General features: G+C 41.0%; 1 pseudogene across 1 annotated transcript in view; it reads right to left on the bottom strand.

Moving 5' to 3' along the window:
- Positions 1 to 25,777, bottom strand: part of LOC311053286 (transient receptor potential cation channel subfamily M member 4-like) — a 64,215-nt pseudogene extending 38,438 nt beyond the window's left edge. Inside the window, exons 1-10 of the transcript in view lie at positions 25,668 to 25,777; positions 24,779 to 24,840; positions 23,751 to 23,919; positions 20,493 to 20,688; positions 19,311 to 19,480; positions 17,989 to 18,181; positions 16,578 to 16,642; positions 15,093 to 15,314; positions 13,581 to 13,683; positions 5,011 to 5,135 (exon numbers count right to left, since the gene is read on the bottom strand). The product of the transcript in view is annotated as a transient receptor potential cation channel subfamily M member 4-like (transcript). The remainder of the gene's footprint in view (positions 1 to 5,010; positions 5,136 to 13,580; positions 13,684 to 15,092; positions 15,315 to 16,577; positions 16,643 to 17,988; positions 18,182 to 19,310; positions 19,481 to 20,492; positions 20,689 to 23,750; positions 23,920 to 24,778; positions 24,841 to 25,667) is intronic.
- Positions 25,778 to 26,845: the final 1,068 nt, after the last annotated feature.

The raw sequence follows: 26,845 nt of genomic DNA on the forward strand, positions 1-26,845 counted from the left end.
TACCTGTTGTCTTAAGTAGGTAGGTCCCCTGAGAATCACCACACACACCACTCCCACTGACGGGCGGACACCAACAACAGCAGCACAACACCTGAGGGAGGGGGGAAATGGGTTAGATACATATACAATCCAAGCGTATTAGTCCATCGCACATCATTGTAGTGTTGGACACAAAAATAGCCGATCTACAAGCACACATACTGCATTTGAGCTTGTATATTTGCCATTCACTTAGGATGCTATTGGTCCATTACCTGTTGTCTTAAGTAGGTAGGTCCCTTGAGAATCACCACACACAAGTGTTAATTGGAACAATTGACAAAAAGTTTAAAGCACAATATTCTGATAGTAATCATTGCTAGAGCGTTTGTTCATTAGCAGGAGCTCTTTGATAAACAAAAAATACATTTTCAGGTAGGTGACAGTATTTCAGCCAAGAGGCGAGTGTACCCATTTATCAGCTTCATTTTTTAGTGTTCCATTTCCAATTTTGTCTGCTCATTTCTTTGTGTCAGTCCCAATAGGCTCTATGCACAGCAGCCTTACTTCCTTCACAGGTGTTACCAATGATACTAATTAAGGCTCTGTTCCATTTAGTGTGGCATAGTGGTTGTCTTATTTTCAATGACCCCCATAACTCTGAGAGTGTACAAATGGAACCAAATGGACCCAGTTAATGGTGTGTGTACAGACACACACCATAAGGGGCCATTTGGGAACCAAAATGGAGTGTTTCCAGTGAGCCAACATGCACAATGTCAGCACCCTGACCATAATGGAACAGAGTCTTCATTAGTATCATTGGTAACACCTGTGAAGGAAGTAAGAAGAGGCCAATTTATTTCCAATATGACTGCTGCATAGAGCCTATTTCACTTGTTCAATCTGTATCTTGTCCGAGTTCTCTCTCCTGATTGGATAAAATTGGTATCCTGCCCCGAAAATGCATTTTCTCTTTAATAAAGAGCTGAAGAGACATGGAGACTCCTGAACAAACACTTGACTATAGCAATGTTTACTATCACAATATCTATTTAACACTAGCTGTTACTGAACAAACACTCTAAAGTAATGATTAACATCACAATATAGAACTATTTAACACACTTGCTGAACAAACAATCTAATCATTACTATCACAATATAGAGCTATTTAACACAACTGAACAAGCACTCTAATTACTATCACAATATAGAGCTATTTAAAACAGTTAATGGAAAAAACCCTCTAAAGCAATGATTACTATCACAATATAGAGCTATTTAAAACAGTTAATGGAAAAAAAAACCTCTAAAGCAATGATTACTATCACAATATAGCGTTATTTAACACTTACTTTAACCAAAGAAGGAGCAGAATCACCGCAGACAACCTCACACCACCTGAGATGCAGAGAGAAAATGACAATTAGAATTAATTCAATCATTAACAGGACATGCGCGCCGGTGAGCTAGGTACCCAGGCCTAGCTGTACAAGTGAGCCAGCCAAAAAGGCCCCGCGTGTCGACTGAGCGACCTGTCGACACGCGGTGGGCGCAAATTGTTTAAAAAGTATTGTAGCTCACATGCAAGCAACGCAGGACGTCGAGATAAACAAAAAATGCTCCGTCAGGGCCTTAGCCACAAACATGTTTCCTATGCTGACGTAAAAACTTAGCCTAGTTAGCACTTAGCTTAGGTTAGCAATTAGCTTAGTAGCTTCATAGTATATCTTACCCAGTTAGCCCGTATAGCAGCTTAGCAATTAGCTTAGAACCCCGTTAGCCACAAACTTACGGCAAACTTACGGTTAGCATCACAATGCTTGGTCATGTTAACGGTTTGGTTACCGTTGCAGTCTTGAATATTTACGCTATGGTATGCAGTTTAGTTGACCAATGTTTAGCTAACGTTAGCTAATTCATGCTAAGTCTATAGCAACCACATGCTAAAATTGGTTGAGACAACAGGTAGTACACTACGTAACATTACATTAGCTGGCCTTACCTTCAAGTTTGTAGACGTTAGCCAAACACGACAGAAGTCAATATCGAGAACTGTGCGAGCGTCTGGCCTCTGAGAAGATGAATCGCGATGTAAATGCTGGACGGAGTTTGACGAGAACAGGAAAGAGCGCGGTGAATATGCTGGGCGGAGTGTAAACGCTCCCTCAGCCAATCAGAGTGGCGTTCACTATTGAGTTGCATGATGTCATATTGCCTCAGCCAATCAGGATGCCGTTCACTGGCTGGTTGCCAAATCATGTGCGTGAAACAAGCGTGTTGCCACATCCGTGAATAAGCGGTGTTATTTATATGAATCTAATGATATTAAATAATAATGTTATTATATTAATATCAAGAATATAATATTACTATTATATATAGCCTATAGTTGCAGCTGTAGTAGTAATAGTATTTGATTAGATTTTGGTAAAAGATATAAGTAAAATCACAATATAACTTAAACCCAGGATAACAAATCGAAGTTTAATGAAACACTTGTTTCCAATGTGGTCCTGCAGTAGTAGTAATGATGATGATGATGATGATGATGATAATAATAATACATTTTTAGGCATATATATATATATATATATATATATATATATATATATATATATATATATATATATATATATATATATATATATATATATATAATAATATAATATATAATAATATAATAATAATACATATACAGTACAGTACAGTACAGTACAGTACAGTACAGTACAGCCTAGTGCACCCAAGACTAGTATAGTCCAGCCTGTTGGGAGAACAGACATGGGGAGGGTGGTATAGGCCATACTAGCATGGAACAGGCTGGACTAGGCTAGACTAGAGTGTACTAGGCTTTAGCAGACTCTAATACTCTCTATTAGACTTTACTAGTCCCTTGTCAGCCCTGTAGATACTCAGACCATAGGGAGTAACCACTGTGTACACATAGTGGCCAAATTATTCAAGAAGCCCAATAACCCTCATTTTCAGAACCACATGTTTGTGTGTGAGGAAAGTTATATGGACGCGTCCGGGGTGAAGAGCTGATCAATAATACGTTGTCCGATTGTTTCAGTGCCCCCTAGGGGCCGAGATAATAGTGAAAAACTGTTTGAAAGGAGTAAAAACAAAATTGGACACCTGTTTCTGGGTCAGCGCGTCGCCCCGAACGCGCCCATATAACTCTCCTTGCACACGGCCTTACCATACTCCTTAATTGGCTAGGGTCAAATGTCAAGTTATTTCGCGCAATAAAGCGATATATCTCGAAATCGATGCATTTTTAGAATCCACCTTTCGGATATGTTGTACAGCTCGCCAAGGCGCACGCATGGATGTCTTGTTTGTCCCGGTACGACACTCCTAAGTTGACCTCCTACACTTTCAGAAGGCACATAGAGTCTTATATCTTAAGACCATATCAAAGGACAAAGTCAGAAATAGAAGTGTGTCGTAACGGGACAAACAAGACATCCACATGTGCGTCTCAGCCAGCTCTACAACATATCCAAAAAGTGGACCCTAAGTCCTTATCGTATTCGAGATATTGAGCGAGATAGCGAAGCCGTAACCATAGCCAATTAAGGGATAATTAAATCATGATTTGATATTAGGGTTTGATTATTTCAAATTTTAGCATTATTTTACGTGTAGATTTGGAAAAAAAATATATCGGAGAAATCACAGGCTTGGAACACCCTAAAACCAACCAGGAAGTGGCCTTTTGAGGCACTTCCTGTTGTCCGAGAAAAAAGAAACTTGCATATTTGGAATCAGCGCCATCACATTAGTCTAAAGCCAGAGTCTCGAAGAAAAATACAATTTCTAAAAATGTAACGAGGGTTGACCTTTGCAGTCTTTTCGCTGACCTTTGAGCTTTATCAGTGTCAGAAAAAATCAGGGCCGGTGCCAAAAAATCTGGCTTACTCTCAATATGGATTGAGAGAAGTTTCGGATTTTAAAAAAATATCTGGAGCGATTAGTTACAGATTTTGTGCTCAACAAAATCAGTTTTTTATACAAAAGTCAACGTCCAATCTTTTTGGTGACCGTTTGTATTTCCCAAGGTCCTAGAAAATCGAGACCTATCCCATTCAATTCAGCGTCTTTTTTTGAGTCTGAAAAGGTGTTTTTTAATTGAAAAATAAAATATTTTTTAAAAATGTGAGAAAAGCTAAACTTTGAACTATTTCAAAAATCTATAACTTCTTATTAAACAATTCTAGACTATTGATGTAACCTACCATTCGACTCAATATCATATAAATAAGAGGGTGGAAGGGTCAAAATAAAATAATAATATGTTTGTGAAAAAAGCTTCAAGTTTACTAAACTTTAACGCTTGTTTAAACCACTTTCTAAGGGTCATACAAAATCGAGACCTAGCCCATTCGATTCAGCGTCCTCTTCTGAGTCTGAAAACGTGTTTTTTAATTTAAAAAAAATATTTTTGAAAATTGTGAGAAAAGCTTAACTTTGAACTATTTCAAAAATCTATAACTTCTTATTGAAGTTATAGATTTTATGATATTGAGTCGAATGGTAGGTTACATCAATAGTCTAGAATTGTTTAATAAGAAGTTATAGATTTTTGAAATAGTTCAAAGTTTAGCTTTTCTCACATTTAAAAAAAATATTTTATATATATATTAATCATGTCTTTAATAACAATACATATGTTGTATATTATATGTACATGTTGTTAATTATTTCTCTAATCACAAATAAAAAAATATATTAATCACTGCACCTGTTTAAGACGTCCACAGGACGTCCAAAAAATTACCCAGCCAGACGTTCACATATTGAACTGCATATTGACGTCTAAAAGGGGTCATATTTAGACGTCTAAATATTGAATCTATTTTGCACGTCGCACAGACGTCTAGAAATGGTCTTGGACGGACGGACCCAATATAGACCTCATCTGCACGTCTGCCAGACGTCCAATGTTTATTGGGAACTCCAAATCTACAGTAGCAATATTTGTGTGACTTCAACATTCAGGTATCTTGTGATGTTTCTCACCATCCAATTGATGTCACCATTGAAGAACTCACTCCTGGCGATGTCCACTCTGTTCAGGGTGACTGCTAGCTTCAGATCCTCCGTGTGAAGTCTGGCGTCATAAGATGCACGGTTCTTATTGCATGCTACACGCATGGACGCACACACGCGCGCACACACACACACACACACACACACACACACACACACAATGTTAATTATATACCCCAACATAACATAACATCTTCTTTCATGTATCATCCTCAAACTCAGTGTCGTGTACACCCATGTCTCTGGTCCCACTAGGGACCACTGAAGGTGGTCTTTACAGGGGAAGGTGGCGATCATGTGTTCGGCAGTCTGCTCAGGCTCACCACACTTGGTATGCTGCGTTGTCTGCCAGGCCCCACTTCTTCATAGTTGAATTGTAGCAGCCGACCGTAGACAGCCAACTATTCCATTATCTCCGATTGCTATATGGAGTCTGGAACTACATCTCCCGAAATCCGAGACAGGAATCTTAAAATATCTTTACATTAAAGTTTTTCATTTCCATTTCTGCTACGCTTGAATCTGTGCTACCTGGTTTTCAGCAGTATGTTGATTGTAAGACAAGGGGTAAAAACATTTTAGATAAATGTTATGGCAATGTAAAGAATGCTTATGTAGCTGAGGCTAAACCTCCACTGTCCACTGCTAAACCCCCATTTACCATGTCTGATCACAATGTTGTCCACTTGATTCCCACATATAAGTCACTGCTTAAAAGCAGTAAACCACAAGTTAAAACTATTCATGTGTGGGACAATGACAGCATAGAAACACTCAAAGGTTGCTTTTGCTGCACGGACTGGAGCCTTTTCCACAGCCTAGACTTGGAGGAGGCTACAGATACGATGACAGAATACATTAAATTCTGTAAAGATAACGTGTTGACAAAAAAAACAATAACCATAAACCCTACATCTCAAGGGAAATTAAAGAGTGCCTGGTTAAGAAACATAGAGCGTTTAAAAGTGGAGACCTGGTAACTATGAGGAATATCCAGAAAGAGATCAATCAAAAGATTGGGGATGCTAAACGGAAAGAGAAGGAGAAGTTTGAGGCATACTGCTAATTCCAAAAAAATGTGGGAATCTATGAAAGCCATGACCAACATGGCTCCAGCAAAGAAGGGCCTTAGTGTTTCGAATGAAAAGGAAAAGGCCAATGAACTAAACAACTTTTATGCAAGATTTGAAACAGCTGATTTCCTGCAGGAGAAAATAGCTGCCCTTGAGTCTGTACCCACACACAGTGATCTGGGAATTACTGTGGATCTACATGAAGTCCAGAAGATGTTTGCACGCACATGTCCCCGAAAGGCCTCAGGTCCAGATGGAATATGTGGCCGGCTGCTGCACTCATGCAGTCAGGAACTTGCAGAGGCTTGGTGTCCCATCTACCAAAAGTCACTGGACTCATGTACTGTTCCGTCCACCTGGAAAGACTCTATTATAATCCCTGTTCCCAAAAAAACATGCTGCAAGGAAAATAATGACTATCGCCCAGTCGCTTTGACCTCAGTGATTATGAAATGTTTTGAGAAAATCATTATCAGTTTACTGAGGGCAGCGGTTGATTGTTCATTGGACACCTTTCAGTTTGCTTACAGGAGTAACAGAGGCATAGAGGATGCAGTTCTGGCCTTAGATTATTTCCTTTTGAAACACTTAGAAAATAACTTAGGAAAGAACACTGCTTATGCACGCCTTCTTCTGGTGGATTTCAGTTCAGCTTTTAATACAATACAGCCACATATCTTAATTACGAGGTTGAGGGACCTTAATGTCCACCCCCTTATTATCAGGTGGTATTATTCTTTTTTAACTGAACGTACACAAAGGGTCAGTGTGAACGGTACCATGTCAGAGCCCAGAACCTTGAGTACTGGAGCACCGCAGGGCTGCGTTAGCTCACCCGTCCTATTCACCTTATACACAAATGAGTGCAGAAGCGGTAACCCGAATAATTACATTATTAAATTCTCGGACGACACTGCCATCCTATCCCTACTGGGTAAAGATAGAGATTTAGCTACCTATTTTTCAGAGGTTCAGAGGTTTGTAGCATGGTGCGATGACAACCACCTTGTTCTCAATGTGAGGAAGACACAGGAGATGGTGTTTGACCCTAGGAGTATAGGTGACACGATACGATACGATACGATACGATACGATAATACTTTATTGTCAGTTTGCACTGAAATTTGTCTTGCGACCCAGAAACAGCCATGTATGCAACATATAACAGTACACACATTTGACATGACACAAGAAAACAACAAAATACAAATACATACATAAAGACATGCAAAGACAAGAGCAATGTCCACCACTCAGCCTACCCCTGGCTTATAACTCCTGATTAAGCCTCAATGTCGTCTGATGGACAAAGGACCTCTTCAGTTTGACCTTATTGTATGTAGGAACACTGTATCTCCTTCCTGAAGGCAGCAACCTATATTCTCCATACAAAGCATGGCTAGTGTTTGAAGTGATATTCCTTGCCAACCTTATCATACTGTTATCATACGTAGATGTATAGAGCCTCTGAAGTGGTTGTCCAACAATCTTTGAACAAATGTTCACTTGTTGCAGCAGTTGTGACTTTAAAGCTACAGACAGACATCCATACCAGGTGGTACTACAGTACTGCAGGACACTCATAATAACAGAAGTGAAAAACAAAAGAAGAATCTGTCTACTAGCACCAAAAGATCTCAGACGGCGAAGGAAATAGACTCTTTGTTTTGTCTTCTTACCCACTGATTCAATCTGGTCTTTCCATGACAAAAGGTGGTCTATTACTACTCCTAGGTATGTATACGAACATACCTGGTTGATCTGTTCACTATGAATAGTAATAGGGGATCTGTGTATCTCTAGTGGGGCACCAAAAACAATCTCTTCTGTCTTTTTTGTGTTAATGATAAGAGCGTTGTTATCACTCCATTCCACCACCTTATTTACTCTGTGTTGGTGCAGTCCAGGATCACTGGAACTATCCAAAAGAGAAATCAAAACTGTATCATCAGAGTACTTTAGAATGTATTGGTCTGGCTTGTCAGTGCGACATTCAGACAGACATTTCTCAGTACTACAGCTGTCAGTATAAAGGGTGAACAATACAGCTGAGCTTACACAACCCTGGGGAGCACCAACATTAGTGGTTAATGCTGAGGAGAGGGTTTTGTTCACTTTCACCCTCTGTACTCTGTTAGTAAGGAAGGAAGCATACCAGTGAATTAAGTATGGATTCAGTTCCAACTGTACCATCTTTGACACCAGAATATCAGACTGTATTGTATTGAAGGCTGAAGAGAAGTCTAAGAACAGCACCCTTGCATGATTCTTATTAGACTTATCTAGGTGTTTTGTAATGAAGTGGACCAGTGTGACAACCGCATCCTCTGTACCGCAACCTTTCTTATAAGCAAACTGACAGGGGTCAAATTTGTCTTTAGTTATACTCACAAGATGTTGCAACAGTATTCTTTCCAGTGATTTCATGGTCACTGAAGTAAGAGCTATGGGTCTATAATCCTTATGTTCTTTTGGACATTGGATTTTGGGTAATGGTTTTATGTGTGAGGTTTTCCAACACAGAGGAATTATATGTGTGTCTACAGAGGTTTGAAATATTGGTTGCCACACAGGAGCCAACTCGGATGCAAAGTTTTTGAGGAGAAAAGCACTGCACTCGTCCGGCCCATTAGCTTTCCTTGTGTTAGTACACCGAAACACTTTCCTGACATCCTCTTCAGTGATGATAATTCTGTCTGAGGGGGCAGGTGTTACAGCCTTAAGTATTTCAGTGCACTTAGAGGAATCGCCCAATGATTCGAATCTGGCATAGAAAGTATTTAGGTCATTGGCAAAGCCAAGTTCATTGTCTGTCACAATAGGTTTGGTTGGGGCTGACATTCCTGTCATGGATTTCATAGTATCCCACGCCTTTTTGTGATTTTTAGCTTTGAACGCATCCTCTAGGTGCTGTCTATGTGCCAATTTTGCCTGCCTCATTTTTGTTTTTAGCTTATTTTCTGTCAATTTGAGTGCACCGAAATCTTTGCTTATGAAGGCTGTTTTCCTTTCATTTATTATATTCTTTATGTCCTTGGTCACATATGTTTTATTGTTCGGATAGATTTTAATTTCCTTTGTAGGAACAACCAGCTGTACACAAAAATTAATGTAATCATTTGTAACTGTGGTTATTTCGTCCAATGAACCATCTCTAAAAGTGTCCCAATCTGTACAGTCCAGGCATGCTTTTAGTTGTTCCTTGCTTTCATTTGTCCATGTCCTAACTACTTTCTTCTCCACCTTTCCTCTCTTCAGTTTCGACTTATAAACTGGAGTCATGTACACAACATTATGGTCAGAGGTCAATATAGGCGGGCCTACCTTGGCAACATATGCATCTGGAATGTTCACATAACACTTGTCCAGAATGTTATTTTTCCTAGTCGCATCCTTGACATACTGTACAAATCCTGGCAACACAGTGTCTAGATAACACTGGTTCAAGTCTCCAAGTACGATTGCTGGTGCCTCTGGGTACTGTAGTTGTAGTCCATGTACACAGTCAGCAATGGTTTTTGCTGCCTGTGCTGCTCTTCCTGGCCCTTTAGGAGGCACATAGACTATGAACAGTAGAATGCACCCAAATTCGCGGGGGAGATAGAACGGTCTTAAAGTCATGCCCAGGATTTCCACGTTGGGATCGTCGCATATCCCGAGTTTGACGGAAAGGGATCGACACCAGAGATCATTAATGTACACACATACTCCACCGTAACCACTCCCTCCACCTCTGTCCAGTCGCACCAGAGTGAATCCGGGGACCTCATAGAGTGAGTCTAGTTTTGATGGTTTTAACCAGCTTTCAGTGAAACATAACAGTGATGCCTCACGAAATTCGTAGCTGTACCTTGTGTATGTTCTTATCGTGCTGATTTTGTTATCCAAGGATCGCACGTTGGCCAGAACGATAAAGGGGAGCGGGGGGCGGGTGAATCTCCTCCGTAAACGGTTTCGAATTCCCCCTCTTTTTCCTCGTCTCCTCCTCCTCTTTCCTCGGATCAGTTCCACGGGTATGTCATCCAACACCGGCAAGTGGACGTGGCCCGCCGTTGTGTTCGGCTCCGGCGGCCGTAATGCCAGTAGTGCAGCTCGGCTGTACACATGGACGATCCCGGTAGCGCCGTTTTCACGCCAGATGTTTGTCTCGAGCCGAGTCCCCGGTTCTATCGACCAGCACTTTCCACAGAAGTTACAAATGACCAGGATCAGCAGAGCTACCTCTGCGGCTCTCATCTTGGCGACATTGCACATCTTTACATGTGACGACATATAGACACGGACAATACAAATAACTAAACAATAAGGCACACAAGCAAACTCTCAGGTCGCGGTGCAGCCGCCGAGCAGCGCCCACGGAAGCAGCGTCACAGCGTCACAGCGTCAGCTGTGGCCTGTGGTCATCCATGACTCGACCATCTCACAGGTCTCCTCATATAAATACTTGGGCATTAGCATTGACAACACGCTAACGTGGAATACACATGTGGACAGTCTCTGTAGTAAAGTTCAGCAAAGACTGCATTTCCTCCGCCGTCTCAGGGTTCATGGTGTTGACCAAAAGTTTATGTTAGTGTTCTACCGAGCGGTCTTGGAAAGTCTGGTCAGATTTGGCATCACAGTTTGGTTTGGCAACCTCTCAGTGCAACTGAGGTCCAAATTGCTCCGATTGGTGCAGACTGCAGGGAAAATCATAGGAGTAAGACAACTCCCCTCTCTGCAGTCTATTTACGAGCAGGCCACGCTAAGACAAGCTCAGAAAATAGTCAGTGATGCTACCCATGTTTTACATGGACAGTTTGTAATGCTGCCCTCTGGGAGAAGGTATAGCGAACCTAGATGGAATTATGTACGATTCAAAAAATCGTTTGTTCCTGTGGCAACTAAAATGCTAAATGAGGCCCTGCAGTGACCATTAAGAGTAGACCGATCACTATCTGTGCACTTGTGTAATGTTGTCCCCCTCCCCCCCCCTGTTATGTATTTTGTATTTTGTATTTTGTATTGTCATTGTTTTACGTGTGGCTGCAGCTGGGGTTAAAGCCCAAAACAAATTTCCTTCGGGACAATAAAAGTTTACCTTACCTTACCTTACCTAAGCAGCAAGCTACTTGCTTAGATGATTTTGATTCATATTCAGATACATTTGTGCGACTGTAAAGACAAAACGGAAGCGGGGAGGAGGCGTCACATCTGCTTCCGTGCTCCAGACTGTATGACCGGAAGCATTCGAAAATTGTGGGAGGCAACAGGCAACAGAGACTATATTGCAAGGGTTTGGAGGGGCTGTTGTCATTGTAGTGTCATGCAGGATATGCCAGTCATGTATCTGAGCTTTCCTTGCCAAGTTGATGGCACCAATGGCCAAATAACAAATAACAATATAGCTGCAAGCAGCGATAATATGGGGCCAGGAGAGAGAAAGAGAAATGATAATTCCTTTAACAGGTCAGTTCATGAAAGTCCTTGCGGTCTTGTTTCCAATGAGTGCCTGTGAGCAATTAGGGGTTAAGAGTCTTGCTCAGGGACAAATTTCATTTCATCGACACATTTGCTGACCTGGCCTGGAATCGTACCTGGGGCAACCAGAGTCTCTGAGAGAGAGAGAGAGAGAGAGAGAGAGAGAGAGAGAGAGAGAGAGAGAGAGAGAGAGAGAGAGAGAGAGAGAGAGAGAGAGAGAGAGAGAGAATAGATTGAAGAGACAGAGAGAGAGACAAATGGAATAGATTGAAGAGACAGAGAGAGAGACAAATGGAATAGATTGAAGAGACAGAGAGAGAGACAAATGGAATAGATTGAAGAGACAGAGAGAGAGACAAATGGAATAGATTGAAGAGACAGAGAGAGAGACAAATGGAATAGATTGAAGAGACAGAGAGAGAGACATGGAAACGGAATAGATTGAAGAGAAAGACATGGAAATGGAATAGATTGAAGAGAGAGCGCCATGGAAACGGAATAGATTGAGTCATGTTTTTTGCATTTCAACTTAAATGAGTCTGCATCAAGTGAGGCTTGAACCGGCAACCTTACGGTCATGAAGCACTCTTAGGTAGCTGCAACACTACCTATAGTGCTATATCTTTGTCCAGGCTGATATTGTCTGTTGAGGATCACAAACTCTTGCCTTCTGTCATGACCCAAGCCCCTGTTTCACTAACACTAAGATCACTCGTTCACAAACCATTTACCAATGAAGAAATTGTACATCTCCTCAGAACCAAAATTAGTGAAAGTAGCCGATCTACAAGCTCACAAACCATTAAAAGTTGTCAGATTGTACATTGACTATTTTCACAATGAAGTATGTTATACATTGAAAAAACATACTCTCATTGCTATCTGAAAAGTTGTGAGATTGTAGATCAGCTGTATGTAAAAAACACTCAATTAAGTATTTCATGTTATCTTTAACAATTGCAGATGTATTAGTCATGTTGTGTGAAATGCAACTTAGATGAAGTCTGCACCAAGTGAGGCTTGAACTGGTGACCTTCAGGTTGTGGGGCACACATTTAAGCGAGAAGCCACCAACAGACAAGAACCTGTGAAAAAGGAGATCACACAAATCATACAGTTTCACGCAAATAGCTGAAAAATCCTGGGTTTAAGTGTTTTTCAAACTGCTCAAGATTGCGGACAATCTAAGGGCGGTGATTACTGGTCAACGTGATAGATGTGTTCCTCATTAGTCAAGGCACATGTGTAAGCAGGTCTAATGGCTGTCGGCCAAACGAGGCATGACTTTTGCCTGTTTAAAGTTTCAATTTTCAAAAAATTGCTATAGCGCCCCCGTTTGACCAATTGGAGTAAGATTGGTTTCAGTGATATTTGGAATGGCCCTTTACATTTCTGCAAAGTTTCAAAGAATGGTAAGTCTGCATGTATGTGTTAGGGGCAGATGAATAATTGTCATAAAACTGCAATATTCATTGGCTCATTAAAGCTTCATTTTTTCACTTATGGAAGATATTTTGCAAACGTTTTTTGGTATAGGTCCAAAGTTCATGTGTAAAAAGTTTCGTGCAGATTACTCAAAAATCCCAGGAGGAGATAGGTTTTAACTGTTTTTCATATAATTCAAAATGGTGGGAGATCTAAAGGTCAGAGGTCAAAAGTCAGAGTGTGAAAGTTGTTCAGCATGAGGAGACGCATGTGTGCATCGAAGTTTCATGGCTGTAGGTGAAACAGGGCATGAGTTGTACCTGTTCAAAGTTGGCATTTTTCAATTGAGTGCTATAGCGCCACCTTTTGACGAAAGATTGTGAGAATTATTTCTTGATCGTTTTTCATGACCATCTATCATATGGCCGAGTTTCATAAAAAGCGACTGCACGGTTCAGCCAGAACTGCCAAAAGTGGCAGAAGAAGAAACGGAATAATGCGAATAACAATATGGGTCCATGCTGGAAGCCTGGCCCCATAATAACATAACATAATAATACTGATTATTTTTATATACAGTACCTCTTGCCAGGGCCTTGAGCAGGACTGTATCAAAGTCATCTGGCCTCTCCTGCTCTCCATGGTAGACTGTTATCAGCTCCCTGTTCTGGTAGATGCTCAGAGCCTGAGGGTCAAGGTTAAGGGTTACAGGATTGCAATTTCTGTAATGAACTGTAAACAGGAACTGCAATCTCATGACGGCATTCTGTTTATTACATACACAACTGATAGACGTTCTGCTCTGTTTGGCACAGTGCAACGCAAGACAGAGAGGATGACTTGCAATGATGTGACAAATATTGTCAGCCAGATTCAAACCTGTGACACATGATGTACTGTACATCCCCACCCACTGAGCTAACAGCATGCCACAGGCACAGAGACCTTGTAAGGTTTGGGGTAAATTCTACTATTTTCCCCACTGCAAGATACCAGAGTCACATCCAGGAATTAAGCTAAAAGCTAGTTAGGCCTACTAACTAGCTTTCACCATACATTCAAATGTAGATAGCATGTTATGTAGACAGATGCCAGGTCCATCTGTTGACCTGGCATCCTATAGTTTGTATAGCTTTTTTAATGTACATATATATTGTTTTAATATTACACTGTTTAGACTGATGATAGGTTCTTGGTTTACCTATGATCCTAGATTACTATTTCTATGTATTTGATGTATTACCTGTGTTTACCTTTCTTACTGTAAATCGCTCTGGATTAAGAGCGCCTGCTAAAAGCCTAAATTGTAAATTTCATGAGCATGCAGAGACATACAAACGGCATCCAAAGACCATCCATTACCCTGTCTGACTCTGGATAAGTTATAGTAATAGTACATAGAAATAGTAAATTAAAAAGAAAAAATGTAGTAACTTCTGAAAACAGACAAATAACACCATCCCTGTTGTTGGCTAAGTCAACAGGGAACACATGTTCTGGAACAACTATGTGCATTCAGAAAAGCCTATTGGCCTAATAGATTGCAGATTTACAAGCTCATAGAGCTTGTAGATCTGCTATTTTTTTGAAAAAATAATGAAAATGTGTGCAAATCTTTGAATATATATATATTTTTAAAGCAAACATTTGTAACTCAAATCTTTGCTTCTGGGGAATTCTACAAATGTCTTCTAAATCCTACAGTTTTTTGAAAAACATATGTTTTTATATCAGTGGTGCTCAAACATTTTCATGTCAAGCACCCCCAAAATGATATGTATTTGGCCGCGGACCCCCATCGCAAAATATTTTGTTCCAGGGACCGCCAGAAGCAAAGATTTGAGTTACAAATGTTCGCTTTAGAAAATATATATTCAAAGATTTGCACACATTTTCAAGATTTTTCTAAAAATAGCAGATCTACAAGCTCGTAGCGTGGCACTCGGTGCCACGCTACGAGCTTGTAAATCTGCTATTTTTTGAATGGCCAAAGAGATCTAAAAATGACACAGATGTGTTCCCAGTTTGAATGGGTTAATGTTAAGGGTGTGTTGAAAGCCTCATTACTGTGCACCATCCACTGCCCTTTCATACCTGTTCAATAAGCGTGTCTGTCTGTGCTTCAGAAGGGAAGTGTCTCCTGACCCGCTCTGCCACTCTGACCTTCAGATCAACACTAGGACCCGCATTGGAGAACGTCTGAACAGCAGGGAAAGGTGATAGGCTCTCCAGCATGTCACTCAAGAGGTCGGCCACGCCTCCTGAACCTGCCAGCACCAGCCAGGGTGTGGAGTTCCTCAGAGACGCGTCTACCCGCTGGTGAAGATATTGGGGAGGGAGAGAGAGAGAGAGAGAGAGAGACAGAGAGACAGACAGACAGACAGACAGACAGACAGACAGACAGACAGACAGACAGACAGACAGACAGACAGACAGACAGACAGACAGACAGACAGACAGACAGAAACAGAAGCAGGTATAAAGACAAATGATGCAACATTGCTTCTCTACTGGTTAATACTTTTATAGTATGAACCAGTATTTCTTTACACACTTCCAATTCATAAATGCTCTGCCCCTTGTAAGTCTTTATTATTGGTTTATCTGTCATCAGTTGTATGTATTTTATTGTCTCCGCCAGGCCGAAAGGCATGGCGAGAGAGTATGTTTTGCACCCTGTCCATCCATGTGTCCGTGTGTCTGTCCGTGTGTCCGTCCGTGTGTCCGTCCGTGTGTCCATCTGTCTGTGAGCAGCTAATCTCCGGCACTGTTGGCCTGGTCGCTGCGAAACTGTGCACACACACTCCTTGGATGCCAATTCAGAACCTCTGCCCCAAAATGTTCACATGGGCCTGTTATATATATGTTATCTAAACGTCATGCAAATCGGTACAGAGTATCTCTATAGTCATGTCATCAACATGGATCTGGACAATTTCCCATATTCCATCCGCTAAGGTTGGCTTCCAAAGTTTGCAGGATTGGTCCGTTTTGAACAAAATGCCTCAAATCATGAATGCAGCTTGCGATTTCCGTGAAATTTCACATGCACATTCCCACTAAGCCTAAGAGGAAGAAATGCCACCCTTTTCTCATTGGCCTGTTATAGCGCCACCAGCAGGTATAATTTAGCAAAACACATTTTTGAAACAAAATGCCTCAAATCATGAATGCAGTGTCCGATTGCCGTGAAAGACCAAAGAATAAATGGCACTCTTTTCATATTGGCCGATTATAGCGCCACAAGGAGGCCACAATAACCTACCTGACCTGGAGACCTGTGCTCCGAGGAGCACTTTTTCTAGTTTATATTTATTTTATAATATACAATTTTTATATATACAAGCTATGAGCTTGTGAAAATGTGTGCACATCTTTGAATATATATATTTTTTCAAACCATTTAAACCCGCAAAGCATCTGTGTCATTTTAGATGTCAGCGTTGGCTATTCAAAAATAGCAGATCTACAAGCTCACAGTGTGTCACTTCGTGCCACACTGCGAGCTTGTACATCCACTATTCTTTTTCCAAGCGATATTGTATGAATGACTATTTCATCAAGAAGCAGTGACTATACCTCCAGCATGGTTGCCTGTCCTGATATGAGCATGCAGAGGACAGGAATGGCAATGCTGCCGCTGCCTGTAGGAAAGAAATGTATTTAAAAAAAATCATAATTCAACTTTGGATTGTCTCCTTTCTCTTTGCCCCATATACAGTATAGTTCATGTTAGCTGTAGAATACAACTCTCGTAGACGTATTTATTATGACGTTTTCAATCTACGAGAGTTGTAGGGTTCACGCCCCATGGAGACATGGACTTTCGGCACTATGCCCCGTAGACACTCCAAACATGTACAAATTGAAACTAAAGGAGCTTACCCCAAGCCCCAAATGTTAACTGTCTCTACGCGGTAGTAGTTAATGTAATAATCCATATCTTTCAATAAAGAAGTGTTTTAATGCCGTCTGTAGCCGATTCTGTCGGAAGTTCCCAATGGGCGGTAGTGAGGGGGCGCATCCGGTGAAACCCGGAATTACTCTAAATGTAAACAGGAAGTAAACAAGGGTGAAAAAATGGCGTTCGGCCACAGACAGCATTAAAACACTTCTTTATTGAAAGATATGGATTATTAGATTAAACTACTACCCCGTAGCAACAGTTAACATTTGGGGCTTGGGGGTAAGCACCTTTGTTTTCAATTTGTACATGTTTGGAGTGTCTACGGGGCATAGTGCAGAAAGTCCCTGTGTCCATGGGGGGTGAACCCTACAACTCTCGTAGATTGAAAACGTCAGAATCATAAATACGTCTACGAGAGTTGTATTCTACAGCTAAGTTCATGTATAACTATTGCACACTGATGCACCATACATTATGTACATCTCTCATAATGCATACTGGTAGCCTATGTATTTTATATTTCCATGTTTTATGATTTGTATTAGATTTTTGGATTATACATTTGCAGCGGTGTAAAGTAACTAAGTGCATTTTACTCAAGTACTGTTTAAGTACAGTTTTAAGGTACTTTTACTGTACTTTACTCGAGTATTTCAGATTTTCAGTACTTTTACTACTACTCCAAGAGACAAATTTTGTACTTTTACTCCACTACAATTATTATAAAACTTTAGTTACTACAGTAGTTACTTTGTAGATGTGAATTATTATTACAAAACATACATTACCCACTTCAGCCCTGTATACATTTTGGCCATTTGAAAATAGCCGATCTACAAGCTCACAATGCGTCGCATTGTGAGCTTGTAGATCTGCTATTTACCAAAAAAATGTATATAAAACTTGTGAAATGCCTGCATAATGAGTACTCTCTACTTTTGTAAATTTAGTACATTTTGAATTCCGGACGTTTACTTGTAACAGAGTAGCCAATTTCTGCATTGCAGTATTGATACTTTTACTCAAGTCAAACAATTTTGAGTACTTTTTCCACCACTGGTTCTTCCATCCACCATCTCTTACCCCTGATGCCTGTGTGTTGGTGGGAGATGTAGTTCTCTAGATTGAGCCTGAAGATGGCCTCTCCGCCTCTGCGCCCTACACTCCCATCATCCACCAGCAGGAAGGCCTCATAGTTGTTGTCCAGACAACAGGAGTGTCCGGTGCTTTTCTCCACAGAGTACTTAGCGGTGGGTGTGGAGCGACTGGAGATGCCCTGAGATGGAAGAAAACAGGAATTGCATGTGGCAGTGACTGTCATTTACAGCAGTGGTTCTCAAACCTTTCAGGCCGCAATAACCCCCCCAAAATAATTTGAACTGGGGACCCCCCACCCTGACAAGCACTTGGAATTGTAGGAGCTGAGTTGAGGCATAACATTTAGTTTGACTCGGTTCCATTATTATTGGGCGGTGTAGCCGCCCCTATAAGTGGGGTTGGGACATTGACATTTGCTGCACTGTGATTGGCTACCCATTGTACACCCATTGTACACCCCCTCTACATTAGTACACCCCTACCTGTACTGTGATTGGCTGACTCTATTGGCTGACTCTATTCAGCACTGTGATTGGCTAGCGAGACACATGATGAAATTAATAACCGATAAATAGGACTATGCACTTAAAAAAAAAACTTTTTTTTTAAGTGAGCTTCCATCACTGTGATGATCACTGTGATGACCACTGTGATGACCACACCGCCCACTTCACACTGGGTGTGATTTTGGAGTGGTGCCAACCACTCCTATACATGACTTTGTCCGTGTCCGTGTCCGTGTCCGTGTCCGTGTCCGTGTGTGTGTGTGTATGTGTGTGTGTGTGTGTCTGTCTGTATGTATGTTTGAGCACGACTTCACCATGACCTCAACAGCTGCGGCTGATTGCAACACAAAGATGCAACCAGTTACACTAATTACACACAAACAGTAGTGCAACACACACACACGCGCGCACACACACACACACACACACACACACACACACACACACACACACACACACACACACACACACACACACACACACACACACTTTTGAGTAAAAATACTTAAACTGAGTAAAAATACTTAAACTGAGTAAAAACACTTAAAATGAGTAAAAATACGTAAAAGATGTTAAAATGAGTAAAAACACGTACCACTCTCTTCACACTGGGTGTGATTTTTTTCATTTTAGAGGTATTAAAAAGGTCTTAAAGGTCCTTAAATTGTCACATTAGAATTGTGCAGATACCCTGTTACAGTATGTTGGTTTGTTTTCTGTCATTGGGTGGGGACCCCCCATGAATGACAGTAAAATGTATTCAATGGAGAACAACTCAACTTGTGATGTGCGTGCGTATACCTGAGGGTTGACCAACTGCTGTCGGTTGCGCACGAGGCCCCAAGGAGCGATGCCCAGAGCCACCACCTTGTTGTGGAAGTCAGAAGAGGCTGCGGCGTTGTAGTCCCTCACCGCCTCTCCTACACATCTCCCCACGCCCTCACACAAGCCTTCTGTCACTATCCAGGCTCCTGTGTGTGTGTGTGTGTGTGTGTGTGCGTGTGCGTGTGCGTGTGCGTGTGCGTGTGCGGGTGCGGGTGCGGGTGCGTGTGTTTTGTGAATTATGTCAGTATGTGAGCAAGGATGAGGACAGATAAAGAGGGAGAATTTGTGTGGTAGAAAAGGCAGCGAGACACTCACAGCTGATTCTCAGACATGGCTTGATAATCACAGTTCAACCACTTAAACCCCAGCATGCATTTTGAAAACTTGAAATGGGACATTCAGCATAATGAGTACTTTTACTTTTGGTACGTTAAGTATATATTAAATATATTTTGATGCCAATACCTTACTCAAGTAAATTTTAACACAGAAGTTTTACTTAAAGAGGTGGTGCCATGGTTTTGCACTTTTTCTGTTTTTCATGTGTCTATGAGGTTGATAGAACTTCATTAAGCCCCCTGGTGGTGTTTTTATGGTGTTTTATGTCTTCTCTGACTATTTTGAGTTTCTACCTGGAGGCTGAAACCTTGAGGGTCAAACGTGCCAATAGAAAAACAGCGCTTTAGTGACATAGTAAAAATATACCCTCCCCCTCATTATCATAACACAACAGGTGTGGGCAGGAGGAGGAGGGGGGACTAGGACAGGCAGGTGGTGCTAGGGTGGTGGAGGAGGTGCTAAGGTGAGAACCAGGTATACTTAATGAACTGGAGGCGTGTCCACATAAAAACATAATTTTAACCATTTCTGTACACTTTTTTGAAAAAAATCTTCCTCCTAGTATAAACATAATACCTGATGATTATGTTTTAGGGGGGGGGGGATCACTGAAAATCACGGCACCCCTTCTTTAAGTATATTTTAAATATATTTTGATGCCAATACCAACATTTTTAATACCAGACTTTTACTTAAACAGAGTATTTTTACATTGCTGTATTGTTACTTTTACTTTAAAAAAAAACATGTGAGTACTTCTTCCATCACTGGGGGTATGACTGTAGTTTCCACATATACACAACCCCACAGCTACTGTACCTGTTCGTCTCAAGGCTTTGACCAGCCCCTGCCTGAGGACCTCTCGAACCCAGCCGTTGACCTCTGCACTGCCTTCTCCTCCCACCACAGAAACCATCAAGTTGGTGCTGGACAAACCCCACCCATTCTTGGACCTGTCCCTTGTCATCAGGTCGTAGATTGTGCGGGGGTCTGTGTCCCAGGACAGACGCAGGAGCTATAGGTGATCAAAGAGGCAAAATGAGATGACGTCAGCGATGGACATGATCAAACTGAATACAGATAAGGACTTTCATATCAACAGGGTCAGGGTTTGCGGAGTAGATTCATCTGCATGATATTTCGACCCTATAGTGCAGTGCTACTCAACCCGCGGGCCGCAGGCCGCATGCAGCCCCAACGCAGTGTCTCTGCGGCCCGTCATGGTCATACCATTTTTTTGGTATTATGTTTAAAAAAAAAAGTATTGTGAAGCATAGGATAACAATATTAATTTCCGTTCAAATATATGGATTGCTTCCTTTTTTTCCAAAAACAAACAGACATACACAGGGGCATCAATAGGCTCTATGCACAGCAGCCATATTGGAACCAAATGGACCCTTACGGGTCCAATTGGTTCCATTGTCTCAGAGTTACACACCCACCATAAGGGGCCATTTGGGAACCAAAATGGAGTGTTTCTAGTGAGCCAACATGCACGATATCAGCATCATTGGTAACACCTGTGAAGGAAGTAAGAAGAGGCCCAATTTCTTTCCAATATGGCTGCTGTGCATAGAGCCTATTGGGTATGGCAAGGTAGGGCAGGTGCCATACCCATACCTGCCAAAAAAAAGAAGATGAATAGTAGCCTAATGCAGATGTAAGACCATTGTGTTTGTATTGTGTTATAGGTATAATGCATAATGGTTTTCTATGCATTTCGGGGGTTTTGGGGGGTCGACCCCCACATTTCTTCCGGCTGCGCGGCTTTGCCCCGCGCCCAGGATAGGTGTCCCTTATTTTAATCTCTGGGAGTTGGCAACCCTTACCTTGCCATACCTTAGCTTTTGCTGAACTGACACCACTGGACACAAAATAAAGCTACAGTGAAAAGAATATGATGTCAAAATGTACTTTTTCTTATGACAATGGCAATGTGTAGTGTAGTGTCTATTCTAAACCTGACTAATATCCTGGTCTAATGGGAAACATATTTTATTTGAGTTTATGATGTATTTGGATTATTCAATTACCTCAACATCATGGGCCTAAAAGCACTAATAAATACAAATAATCTTGAATCTAAAATCGTGAGTCTCTTGACTGAAGAATTTAAAATTGATGAGGGACGACAAATGTTTTTTCACTGACAAAAACTAAATAAAAACTAAACAAAAACTAAGCTATGATGACTAAAACTAAGACTAAATATACTGACAATTTCATCAGCAAACTAGAAAAAGTGCTCCTCGGAGCACAGGTCTCCGCCAGGTCAGGTAGGTTATTGTGGCCTCCTGGTGGCGTTATAATAGGCCAATGTGAAAAGGGTGGCATTTCTTCTTAGGCCTTTCAATGGGATGACACTGCATTCATGATTTGAGGCATTTTGTTCCAAAAATGTGTTTTGCTAAATTAGACCTGCTGGTGGCGCTATAAAGGCCAATGTGAATGTGAAAAGGGGGGCATTTCTTCCTCGGCCTAGTGGGAATCTGCATGCAAACTTTCACGGAAATTGCACACTGCATTCATGTTTTGAGGCATTTTGTTTAAAACTGACCAATCCTGCAAACTTTGGAAGCCACTGTAAGCCAAATAGGATGGAATATGAAATATCGGACAGATCCATCAGAATCACATGACTATGGAGATGCAGTGTACCAATTTGCGTGTTTTTTGGACATAATCTGAAGGAATAATCTCCAAAAATGTATTTTACATAAATCGGCCTCCTGGTGGCGCTGTAAAAAGCAGATGTGAAAAATGCAGTCCAATGTTTTTCCTTGGCCTCTAGGGAGTGTGCGTGCAAAGTTTCACGCAGATCGGTGCAGTTATAGTTAAAAATGCAAATCGGCCAGTTATAGCGCCACCATGAGGCTGATTTGAAAATGTTCAAGTGGCATTTCTTCCTCGGCCTAGTGGGAATGTGCGTGTGCAATTTTATGGAAATGGCAAGCTGCGTTCATGATTGGAGGCAGTTTGTTCAAAACGGACCAATCCTGCAAACTTTGGAAGCCAACCTTAGCCAATGAGGATGCAATATGGGAAATCGGACAGATCCGGGTTGATCACATGACTATAGAGATACTGTGTACCGATTTGCATGACGTTTGGTTAAAAGCTGTAGGTGTAATGAGAAAAAATGGGTTTTGCACAAATCGGCCTCCTGGTGGCGCTATAACAGGCCCATGTGAAAAATGTGGGGCAGAGGTTCTGAATTGGCATCCAGGGAGTGGGTGTGCACAGTTTCGCAGCGACCGGGCCAACGGTGCCGGAGATTAGCTGTTAACACACAGACAGGACACACACACACACACACACACGGACGGACGGACGGACGGAGGGTAAAACATACTCTCTCGCCATGCCTTTCGGCCTGGCGGAGACAATAAAAACAAATGTTAAGGAGGGACTAGTGGAGAAGAGATCCAGTAGAACTAAAAGACAAGTCATTTTATGTTTGGTTGCGCTTGGGTGTTGCGCTCTGAAAATAGCAGATCTACAAGCTCAAACCATGTCACGATGCGAACACGTGAGCTTGTAGATCAGCTATTTTCAGCACGCAACCAAGTGTAAAATCGGGCATTGCGACGCCATCAAGGCACCGCCAAAATACATTTTTGTCGACTAAATCAACTGTAGATTTAGTCGACTAAAATCTTATGATATTTAGTCGACTAAAACTAGACAAAAACTAAAACTTTTCAGATGACTAAAATATGACTAAAACAAAAATTGTATTAACCCATTAAGGCCTGAGGTTCCGATCCTACAAAATGTCTTCTAAATCCTAACAGAAAAAATGTTGCTACATCAGTGGTTCTCAAACTTTTTCATGTCAAAGACCCCCAAAATGATATGGATTTGGCCTCCAGGGACCCACCCCCAGAAGCAAAGATTTGAGTTACAAATGTTCGCTTTAAAAATATACATTTTCAAAGATTTGCACAAATGTTCACGATTTTTCAAAAATAGCAGATCTACAAGTTTGTAGTTATGAGCGAATAGATCTGATATTTTTGAATAGCCAAAGACAGAGAACAACACTGCGACAGAGAACATTTCTCAGACACTTACGGGTACATAGCTGCGCCTCCACCTGCTGACCCCCTCAAACCACAGCCAACCAAAGGCATCAGTAGGATACTCAGAGGAGTGCAGGGCTCTGTCCCAGTGTGTGACCATGGACTGGTCCAGAGACTCCGGGAGATGTCTCTGACGTCCACACTGGCATCGTGTGCCATCGCTGAGGGAGACAACATAGGGCAATACATCAACTAGACCAGTGGTTCTCAAACTTTTCAGGCCGTGACCCCCCCCCCCCCCCCCCCCAAAAAAAAAAGTTATATCTGAACTGGGGACCCCCCCAACCTGACAAGCACTTGGAATAGGCTCTATGCACAGCAGCCATATTGGAAAGAAATTGGGCCTCTTCTTACTTCCTTCACAGGTGTTACCAATGATACTAATGAAGGCTCTGTTCTGGTCACTAGAAACACTCCATTTTGTTTCCCAAATGGCCCCTTATGGTGGGTGTGTAACTGTTTGTACACTCTCAGAGTTATGGGGGTCCTTGAAAATAAGACAACCACTGTGCCACACTAAATGGAACAGAGCCTTTATTAGTATCATTGGTAACACCTGTGAAGGAAATAAGGAAGGGGCCCAATTCATTCCCAATATGGCTGCCGTGCATAGAGCCTATTGTAGGAGTTGAGGCAAGTTTGACTCGGTTCCACACATATAATGTATCTATTGGCTATTTTTTACTATATTATAGTCAATATAATATTCACTATATTATAGTGAAAATAGACGTTCTACATGCTCGGCTATTTTCAATATATTTCTTAAGTAATATTTGACAATTTGGCAAATGTTTTATCATTTTTTATGTTATGGTTTGTTCTGAGGCAGTTATGGTCTTTTTTAAGGTACAAAATGTGTTATTGTCACTTTCGAAATGTGCAGAATACTTATACTGTATGTTGGTTTGTTTACTGTCGAGTTAGAAAACAATATTGCACATTAAGCTAATCATCTGGGGACCCAGCGACTTGTATTGTCTGTTTATTGTTTTGCAATAAAGGGGAGAGATTGTTTACCTGGAAGAATCCTCTACAAAGGTGGTGCACTCTCTTTTCTTGATGAGGATTGGTATCCAACCCTGAAAATATTTGCCACAGGTTATGGTATATTACATCACACCGCTGTGTTAGTTATGCATTTATTTTAATGTAATGTTCATTTTTTTCTCATTCATGGGATAAATCCCAGACATGTAAAACATGGAGGATATTTACCGTTTGTAAAATTAAATGTGTATAGGGCATATTCATATAACTGCAGGGTAGTTTGCAGTGGTGGAAAGTAACCGAGTACATTTACTTAAGTACTGTACCTAAGTACAATTTTGAGGTATTTGTACTTTACTTGAGTATTTCCAATTTCCAATACTTATAGTTATACTCCACTACATCTCAGATCCAAATATTGTACTTTTACTCCACTACATTTATTTGAAAACTTTAGTTACTAGTTACTTTGTCGATTTTTATTATTATATATACAAAACATACATTAACCACTTCAGCTCTGCATACATTTCGGCCATTTGAAAATAGCCGATCTACAAGAGTACTTTTACTTTTGGTACTTTAAGTACATTTTGATGCCAATACTTTTGTACTTTTAAAGTAAATTTTGAATTCCGGACTTTTACTTGTAACTGAGTATTTCTACATTGCAGTATTGATACTTTTACTTAAATAAAGCATTTTTTCCACCACTGGTAGTTTGCCCCAAAAGTATTCACACAGTCAAGTGCGTGAAGAGAGGATGTGATATTCGGAATTATTCTCTTTGTGAATTCACTTGCATGCAAAGCGCCAACCCTGACACACATTTACAACTTTTTACCTACAGCTTCTTTTTTTTTAAATGTACTTTGTTAAAGGTCTTCATAAATAACCACAGTGTTATTTCCATGCCCACCGTATCCTTCTCAGATGCAGATATGCTGCCTCGTCCCTCTTCAAGTTCAATCTCTGCTCTCTCTTCATTCTCGCTCATGTTCTTCTTTGTTGTGTTTGCAGTGGATTTGATGACATCTTCAAGAATCAAGAATCAGTCAAGAATCAAGAAGAGTTTAAGTGTCACTATACTCATTAACCCATTCAATCTGGGAACGCATTTCTGTCATTTCAGATTTTATCTGGCTATTCAAAAATAGCAGATCTATAAGCTCATAGCGCGGCACCAAGTGCCGCGCTACGAGCTTGTAGATCTGCTATTTTTTAGAAATATCGCGAAAATGTGTGCAAATCTTTGAATATGTATTCTATAAATGTCCTCTACGGTTAGGTTCCCAAACGTTTTCATTTCAAGGACCCCCAAAAATGATATGTATTTGGCCGCGGATCCCCATCTCAAAATATGTTGTTCCAGGGACCCCCCCAGAAGCAAAGATTTGAGTAAAGAAAATCGCTTTAAAAATATATATATTCAAAGATTTGCACACATTTTCAAAAATAGCAGATCTACAAGTTCATAGCACGGCACTCGATGCCACACTATGAACTTGTATATCTGCCATTTTTGAATAGCCAAAGTATACAAATATGGACAGACAGATTCAGAGCTCTGCAGCAGAGGGCGCTGTTTTTTTCCCCTTTTGTTTGACTATGGGTTCCCAGATTGCTTACTCACACACACACATACAGGTAGTGACATGTTGGTGGGACGTGTTCCCTGACACAACCATACAAAACGAATCACGATAAGAACATTTAAAATACAATAAAAGTAATTTGGATGAGTTAGAAATAGATGGGATGGAAATAAAGGTATTTATCTGATACATGTTCTGCTTAACCCATCAGGAAAGCTTATATATAATGTATATTAATTTGGGGGTCCTTGACACAAAAAAAGTTTGAGAACTACTGATTTAGAAGGCATTAGGTCTTAGGTATTAAAGGGATAGTTCACAAAAATAATTATCTATCAATTACTCACCCCATGAAAACCAGCGGAGACTCAATGGAGACTCTTTGAGTCTCCCACTGGAGACTCCACTGGTCATCAAATGATTGGCTTAGGAAAGCGACAAAAACAAAAAAATATTCATAAATTCAAGGCTCCATGGGGTGAGTAATCAATAGGAAAAAAGT

Source organism: Gymnoscopelus microlampas, assembly GCF_963454915.1.
Source record: "Gymnoscopelus microlampas genome assembly, chromosome: 10".
NCBI classification, from domain to species: Eukaryota; Metazoa; Chordata; class Actinopteri; order Myctophiformes; family Myctophidae; genus Gymnoscopelus; species Gymnoscopelus microlampas.